The 9,021-nt window shown below is 38.9% G+C and overlaps 2 pseudogenes; both read left to right on the forward strand.

The window, feature by feature from the left end:
* Window positions 1–4,030: 4,030 nt before the first annotated feature.
* Window positions 4,031–4,812, forward strand: LOC116899146 (annotated as a pseudogene).
* Window positions 4,813–6,834: 2,022 nt separating this feature from the next.
* Window positions 6,835–8,774, forward strand: LOC116899217 (annotated as a pseudogene).
* Window positions 8,775–9,021: the final 247 nt, after the last annotated feature.

A 9,021-nucleotide genomic window follows, 5' to 3' on the forward strand; every position in this document is an offset into this window, starting at 1 on the left:
AGATCTCCAAACATCCTAGACTGATACTAGGCAGAAAACTGACAGAAGGGTCTCATTGCTGAGAACAACATCCACACAGATCATTGAAAGAGAGCTGGTGCGTGTATGGAGACTTCATCCTGCATTCTAATCTCTGTGCAGGAAGGTACTCTACAGGCTACTGAAAAAAGAAACCTACACACCAACACAGTCATAAAACCTATAGTTATAATCTGTCCTGCCTGAAAGATGTGCTGGGATGATGGAAGCACAGAACTCATGTGAGAGTCCAGTGAGCTGTCTGGCTTAACTCAGGCCCATGCCAAGACAATGAACCCATTCCCTATACTGCCGGGAAGAGCAGAAACCAGAAATTAGATAGCCCAGAGACCTAGGGTAGAATCAAACAAAATTGCTCTAAAAATTTAATAAAATGATTCCTAAAAATATTCTGCTATACTCATAGATCTGCCCTCTTGTCCAGTTGTTATCATAGAGGATTCTGTCAGCAGCAATTGGGAGCAAGTTCAGAAACACACAGCCAGGCACTATATATATATGGAGAGAGTCTAAATCAGAGGTCTCCACTGAGTCCTTCCCCTCAGACCTCAGGTAACACCTCAAAAACAGAGAGAAGAAGGATTTCATGGGTCACAGGGGATGGGGGACACCAGGAGAAGATGGTCCACTGAATCAACTAAGCAAGACTCATATAGGTTCACAGAGACTGAAACTTATGCACGAGGCCTACATGAGTCCTCACCAGATCCTCGGCATATAGGTTGCGCTTGTTATCTCTGTGTTTTTATGAGACTCCTAAAAGTGGAAACCGATATGTTTTTTACTTTGTTGCTTGCTCTTGGGACCCTTTTCCTCCTATTGGATTGCTGTATCCATCCTCAATATGGGGGCTTTTACTTTGTCTTGTAGTATTTTATTTTGTTGTGTTCCTGTGTTGTGTCTTTTTGAAGGGAACAGAGGGAAGTGGGTCTGAAAGAGAGTGGAGTTGGCAGCGAGGGTGAGGAGTGAAGAAAGGGGAAAATGTCATTGGGATTGTATGATAAAAGAACCTATTTTCAATTAAAAGAAATGAACTCCGCCAAGAATGGACGTCTGATACTATCACATATTCTCAGATTCTCTACTTTTATGGGATACATCTTCCTTATCTGTGTTCTTTTGATGGAATAAAACATCTCATCTAAATGGGAAAGCTTTTTTCTGACTCCATATGATATATCTGCTTGAATTTTCCTGAAGGGTCATAGGTGATAAGAAATCAAAATTAAGGTATAATTAACCTTAACTACACACTTCTTAAAATATCATCTCTACATTTTTCAATAAAGGAAACATTAACAGACTTGCACCTAGAGAAAAAGTAATCATTTATTATATCTGAACTACATTTAAATTTTTGAACAGAGGGGAATTACCCATACAGAGAAAAAAAAGTTCTTGAATTTTTTGAAAGGTGTAATCCCTCTTAGAAGAATATATACATATAAAGCAATTAAACTTGATTTCACCATTATGTTTGTGATTCTTTCACGAAAGGATTTAATTACTATTTATACTCTACTATTTATCTCAGAATAACATTTTCCATAATTAGTATTGTCTCTAAAAGTGACATCTGTCCAGCAATTGAGCATTCTTTTCCTCAGAGACAGAAGACTTGAGTACTGTAAGAAGCATTTGTTTTCCAGATACCGATTTGCACTTCGGAGCAAGGAAAGCAAAACTTCAACAGCCCCACATAGTGTTTTCCTGATTTACTGTATGTATGATTTTCACTGCTGGAAGAATGCTCTTCCCTCTACAGCATGAACATGAATATGAGGCCAACAATGTTGTTTTCTGGAATATATTCTGGCTTAATCTTGCCATTTTTGAGCCAATTTTGTCACATCTGTCTTTATGACAAAATGACATACTTGAACACTAAGCTATAGTAAGGAAAGATTTTTATTGTTAGGCAGTTCTTCACAGGTGATGGGCTCTGCCTCAGGCAGGCTGAGTGTGGATAATGGATTCATTTCTATTATCAACACAAGTATACACCCAGCAAATGAGAGTCAGCACCAAATCTCTTGACCTCTTCATCGTATTTGATTAAAGCAACTTTTCAATAAATGTATTACATGAATAACCTTTTCATCAGAATGGGATCCTCCCAGATTCTCAAGTTTGGCTATTTATCTTAGAAGCATCAGTAAAGCATGCCCTTGAATGAATGTCAACTTTTGATCATCAGGTTTGTTGTCTGACTTAGGTGGAAAGTTGAGAGGTATAGCAAAACACGTTTGAATTTTAACTAAGAAATGTCAGAGAAAACATTAAACTAAGAGCCTGACAACAGGAGGCTGGCTAGGCCAGATTAAGAAAACAAACAGGGCAAATGGGCTGTCTGGAAAACAAATGCTTCTTACAGTACTCATGTCTTCTATTTTCCAGAATAATATCATTATTCCTAATGATATTCTGCTATACTCAAAAATCAGTGCCCATTCCAGCCATTATCAGAGAGGCTTCCTCTAGCAGATGATGAGAGAAGATTCAGAGACACATAGCGAAAAATTAGGAGCTCAGGGAACCCTGTAGAAGAAGGGGAGAAAAGATTGTATGAGTCAGAGAGCTTGCAGATATCAGGAGAAAACAGCCATGGAATCAACTAAATAGGGTTCATAGAACCACACATGGATCTATGATATGATACCATTGTGTAGTCTGGAGGTTTTATGGGACTCCTAACAATGGGAGTGGACAGTGTCTCTGACTCTTGCCTGTTCTTGGGACCCTTTCCCTCTTCCTATGTTGCCATGAGCAGTATTGATACAAGGGGTTATGCCTGGTGATGTTGTGTTTTGTTGTGCTGTATTTGGTGGATATTTCTGGAAAGCCCGCTCTTTTCTGAAGGAAAACAGAGAAAGAGGGATCTGGGGAAAAAAGAATGTGGGGGTTGGGTGCTAAAATGAGTGGAGGGAAGGGAAACTATGATCATGGTATATTATATGAAAGAAGAATTTTTTAAAAAAGAACTTGACAACACAAACACAGTGAGGAAAATATTTGCCAAAACCTTTCTAATGACTAGCCGTCTAAGACAGGCACATCCACAGTTAAGATTACCTCAGAGAAATGAATGTCATGAAGCTATAGATGCAGCTGAGATGGGGTAGTGCTAGGCTAGTGTACCCATGTCCTATGTTCAGGGCCTTGAATCACAAGCACTGAATAATTAAAAATTTTGAAACTAAATACTAGTAATTACTTCAAAACCTCATAAACATCTACAAATGAGACACAACTCAAATATGATAAATATGTGGGTATGAATTTTATTTTTCTTACAAAAACTTTCCTTCCGCACATGTCCCAGGCATAACCTATGAGAAAGGGTAAAAAGGGAGAGTCTTACCAGTTGTCCTATAAATTCAAAATTAATAGAAAAATGAATTATTCATCTATATTTATAGCCTATGTACAAGTATCTGGCCTGTGCCATCATAGTTGTTTTCTTATGTTAATTAATAATTGATAAGGAACTAGTTGTTTTCAAATACCAAAAAATCCTTTGCTCATTTTTCCTTAACACCACTATTTTTCTAAATATTAAAACCCTGGTATAGCCTTCATCATTTCTAACAACCTGAGGCTACAAACTCTCAAAACTCTTTATCTTTAACACCATTAGGCCCTAATGCTACTAAGAACTGCAAAGATGATAACAATTTGCTTTGGAGCAGTATCATCCAGAGGAAAAGTGCTTCTCAGATGCAAGATTAATATATATATATATTTGCTTTAAACATTTTCTTTAAAACTGAAAATAATAGTTTGCTAGTATTTTTAGTAACATAATTGAAAGCTTCACGCATAACGATAGCTAGCTCATTACGATTATCTCCATATTTCTTAGCACTTGAAACAAAGTTATTTAAAAATAAAATAGGTACAGCTCAGCAGAGGTCCAGGCTGGCACTCTTTCTGCCTTCCTCCTCACCTCCAGTAGCCAGCAGCAACACTGGTCTATGCAGTCTAGGACCCCATGCACAATACTCCCAAAAAGGGAGGACATGGAATTAAACCACCTGCAATTATTGGAAGACTTGGAACCTCACAGAAAATTGTTATTGTTAGTATGTGAAATCTTGGTAAGTCTACCTTCTTCAGTGTATTAACCAATAGTTAGGCTCAAGGAGAAAACTTCCCATTCTGCCCTGTTAATCCTAATGACAGTAGATTTCCTGTGTCAGATGAGAGGTTTGAGTTCCTTTGCTAATATCACAAACCAGGAAGCAGAATTCCTCCTTCTTAAATGTAGTGGATATTGCTGGCCATATGAAAGAAGCCCATAATGGGCGGGGCTTGGGGAATACCTTTTGATCTCACAGTAGTGATTGTGATGGGATTTTTTTCATCTAAAACATGCCTTTGAAGAGGATGGTATCACACATGCTGAAGGAAGTATAGAGAAGGAAGTATAGATTCCAGTCGAGATATAGAAGTAATTCATGAAAAGCTTCAGTTGAAAGATGAGAAAATGATTGAACCTGTTATAAATAAATTAGGGAAGGTGGCTGTGAGAAAAAGTGATAAGAAATTAAAGCCCAAGTCCAAATATGACATAATATTGCAAAGTCAAATCTAGGGCTACAGATCATAAAAAACCTATTGACTTCTATCATGACTAGAATGGCAAAGAGATTAAAGTGTTGAATAAATATTTTTTTTACTTCAAAACCAATGGTCTGTATGGTTAAGCTTTCTGACAAAAACATGTACAAGAAAGTAAAACAAATGGTTGACAATATCTGTCTACTAATCTAGCCCTCCAGAAGATACTAGAAGGAAAACTCCTACCCAAACTATACCCCCCCAATAAAACACAAGAAATTAATCATCCCACACCAAAACCTAAAAAAAGAGAATCACATACACACAGTAACACATACAACATCAAAACAACAGGAACTAACAATCATTGGCCATTAATATCTCTCAACATCAGCAGGCTCAATCCTCCAATAAAAAGATAATGCTAATAGATTGGATATGTAAATACCATACACTATTCTGCTGCATAGAAGAAACACACCTCAGCAACAAAGATAGTGGTACCTGAGAGTAAAGGGCTAGAAAAAGTTTTCCAAGACAATGTCCCCAAGAAATAAGCTGGAGTGTCCATTCTAATATTTAATGAAATAGACTTTCAACCAAAAGTAACCAAAGGAAATGAGAAATGACACTTCACACTCCTGAACATAAAAAGCCACAATCAATATGTCTCAATTTTGAACATCTGTACCCATAATACCAGGGCACACACTTTCAGGGGGAAAATTTTTACTAGAGCTCAAAAAAACACTTTGAAACTGTTGGGCCCTACCTTGGGTTGTTTCCCTTCCCCCTCGCTGAGCCTTTCAGCCTGCTATGGCAAGAAGCTGTTTACACCCTTGGCAGCTACTCTCACCCTGATTTGGGGTTGGGACTTTCCACAACACAGATTTTTCCTGTTTTCCTGGTTGGGAATTTTCCACCTGCTCTAGTACTTTTCCACTGCTTTTGCCTCTTGTATATAAGGAGATCTCAGTAAAAGCCCGGACGGCATTCTTTTAGCATGAATGACTCGAGTATGTGTTTCTTCTTCAATCTCACAGGCCTACACTCCATTCTCAGTGTCCTGATCCAGAAACCCACACAATAGTGAGGGAGGAACTTCAACACCAGACTATAACCAAGAGGAAGATTATCAAAACAGAAACTAAACAGGGTCACAGTGAAACTAACAGAAGTTATGAACCAAATGGATTTAAAACACACACACACACACACACACACATATATATATATATATATATATATATATATATGATTTCAAACAAGCAAAAGAGCATCAATGTAAAAGTAGTCAATAAAATTCTTGCAAACTAAATCCAAGAACCCATAAAAAACATCCTTCACCACAATCAAGAAGGCTTCCTCCTATAGGTGCAGAATGGTTCAAAGTATCCATCAACATAATATTCTATATAAACAAACTGGAAAACAAAGATCACATGATCATCTCAATAGATGCTGAAATAGCCGTAATGTAAAAAGTTTTGGAGATATCAGGGATTCAAGGCACACACCTACACATATTAAAAGCAATATATGACAAACAATAGCCAACATCAAATTAAATGGAGTGAAACTCAAGGCAGTTTCATTAAAATCAGGAATAAGACTGCCCCACTCTCTCCCTATTTATTCAATATAGTACTCGAAGTTCTAGCAAGAGCACTAAGACAAAAAAATGGAGATCAAGAGAATACAAACTAGAAAGTAAGAAGTCAGAGTATTACTATTTGTGGATGATATGTTAAAATATGTAAACAATATCTAAAATTCTACCAAAGAATTCCTAATGCTGATAAACAACTTCAGCAAAGTGGCTGGATATAAAATTAACTCAAAGCAATCAATAGCCCTTCTTTATAAAAATAATAAATGGCAGAAGAAGAAATTAGTGAAACAACACTTCACAATTTCCACAAATATGTAAAATATATAGTTGTCACTCTAACCAAACAAGCAAAAGATCTATAGGACAAGAAATTCAATCCCCAAATGAAGAAACTGAAGAAGATATCTGAAGATGAAGATGGAAAGGATTAATATATTAGCCTGTTCAAAATGGATCAGATTTAAGGAAAATTAACATATTTTTAGACCCAAAAAATTTTAAGCCTTTATATTGAAAAAACCCAGGTAGCCAAAAACAATCCTGAACAATAAAAAGAACTTCTGGAGGAATCCTCATCCCAGATTGCTGTTCTATAGAGCAATAATAAAAAAAAAACATGATGGCTCATTGAATTAACTGCCAAACCATGGGATGCAGTTGGCATTGATCTTGGCACCAATCCTGTATGGGTGTCTTCCAGCATGGAAAGGTGGGAATAATTGACAATGACCAGGGTAACCGCACCATGCTGAGCTACGTTGCTTTCACCGACACAGAACAATTAACTGGCGATGTGGCCAAGAATCAGGTTGCAATGAACCCCATCAACACAGTTTTTGATGCCAAACGTCTGATCGAACGTAGGTTCGATGATGCTGTTGTTCAGTCTGACATGAAGCACTGGCCCTTCATGGTGGTAAATGACACAGGCAGGCCCAAGGTTCAAGTTGAATACAAAGGGGAAACAAAAAGTTTCTACCTTGAGGAAGTGTCCTCAATAGTTCTGACAAAGATGAAGGAAATTGCAGAAGCTTACCTTAGAAAGACTGATACCAATGCCTTGGTCACCGTGCCAGCTTACTTCAATGACTCTCAGCGACAGGCAACAAAAGATGCTGGAACTATTGCTGGCCTCAATGTACTTCGAATTATCAATGAACCAACTGCTGCTGCTATTGACTATGGCTTAGATAAGAAGGTCGGAGCTGAAAGGAATGTGCTGCTTTTGGACTTGGGAGGTGGCACTTTTGATGTGTCAATCCTCACTATTGAGGATGGAATTTTTGAAGTCAAATCAACAGCTGGAGATACCCACTTGGGTGGAGAAGACTTTGACAACCAAATGGTCAACCATTTCATTGCTGAGTTTAAGTGAAATCACAAGAAGGACATCAGTGAGAACAAGAGAGCTGTCAGGCATCTCCACACTGCCTGTGAGCAGGCCAAGCACACCTTCTCCTCCAGCACCCAGTCCAGTATTGAGATTCATTCTCTCTATGAAGGAATTGACTTCTACACCTCCATTACCTGTGCTCGATTTGAGGAGTTGAATGCTGACCTGTTCCATGGCACACTGGACCCTGTAGAGAAGGCCCTTCAAGATGCCAAACAAGACAAGTCACAGATCCATGATATTGTACTGGTGGGTGGTTCTACCAGAATCCCCAAGATCCAGAAATTTCTGCAAGACTTCTTCAATGGAAAAGAACTGAATAAGAGCATTAACCCCGATGAAGCTGTTGCCTATGGTGCAGCTGTCCAGGCAGCCAGCCTATCTGGAGACAAGTCTGAGAAAGTTCAGGATTTGCTGCTCTTGGCTGTCACTCCTCTTTCCTTTGGGATTGAAACTGCTGGTGGAGTCATGACTGTCCTCATCAAGCACAATACCGCCATTCCCACCAAGCAGACCCAGACTTTTACCACCTACTCTGACAACCAGCCAGGTGTACTCATCCAGGTGTATGAAGGTGAAAGGACCATGACCAAGGACAACAACCTGCTTGGGAAGTTTGAGCTCACAGGCATACCTCCAGCACCCCGTGGGGTTCCTCAGATTGAGGTTACTTTTGACATTGATGCCAATGGCATCCTCAATGTTTCTGCTGTAGAGAAGAGCACAGGAAAGGAGAACAAGATCACCGTCACCAATGACAAGGGTCGCTTGAGTAAGGAGGATATTGAGCGCATGGTCCAAGAAGCTGAGAAGTACAAAGCTGAGTATGAGAAGCAGAGAGATAAGGTTTCCTCTAAGAACTCGCTGGAGTCTTATGCTCTCAACATGAAAGCAACCGTTGAAGATGAGAAACTTCAAGGCAAGATCAATGATGAAGACAAACAGAAGATTCTTGACAAGTGCAATGAAATCATCAGCTGGCTGGCTGCAGAGAAGGAAGAATTTGAGCATCAGCAGAAAGAACTGGAGAAGGTCTGCAAACCTATCATCACCAAGCTGTACCAGAGTGCTGGTGACATGCCTGGAGGAATGCCTGGTGGCTTCCCTGGTGGAGGAGCCCCTCCGTCTTGTGGTGCTTCTTCAGGCTCCACCATTGAAGAGGTCGATTAAGTCAGTCTAAGTAGAGGGTATAGCATTGTTCCACAGGGACCCAAAACAAGTAACATGGAATAATAAAACTATTTAAATTGGACCAAAAAAAAACTTCATGATGTTAGTATAGAACAGACATGTTGATCAGTGGAATTGAATCAAAGGCCCAGAAATAAACCCACGTAGCTATGGACACTTGAATTTTGACATGGTTATAAAACCATGGAATGGAAAAAAGAAAGCATCTTCAATAAATGGTACTGGT

This window comes from Rattus rattus, chromosome 1 (assembly GCF_011064425.1).
Source record: "Rattus rattus isolate New Zealand chromosome 1, Rrattus_CSIRO_v1, whole genome shotgun sequence".
In the NCBI taxonomy this organism is placed as follows: domain Eukaryota; kingdom Metazoa; phylum Chordata; class Mammalia; order Rodentia; family Muridae; genus Rattus; species Rattus rattus.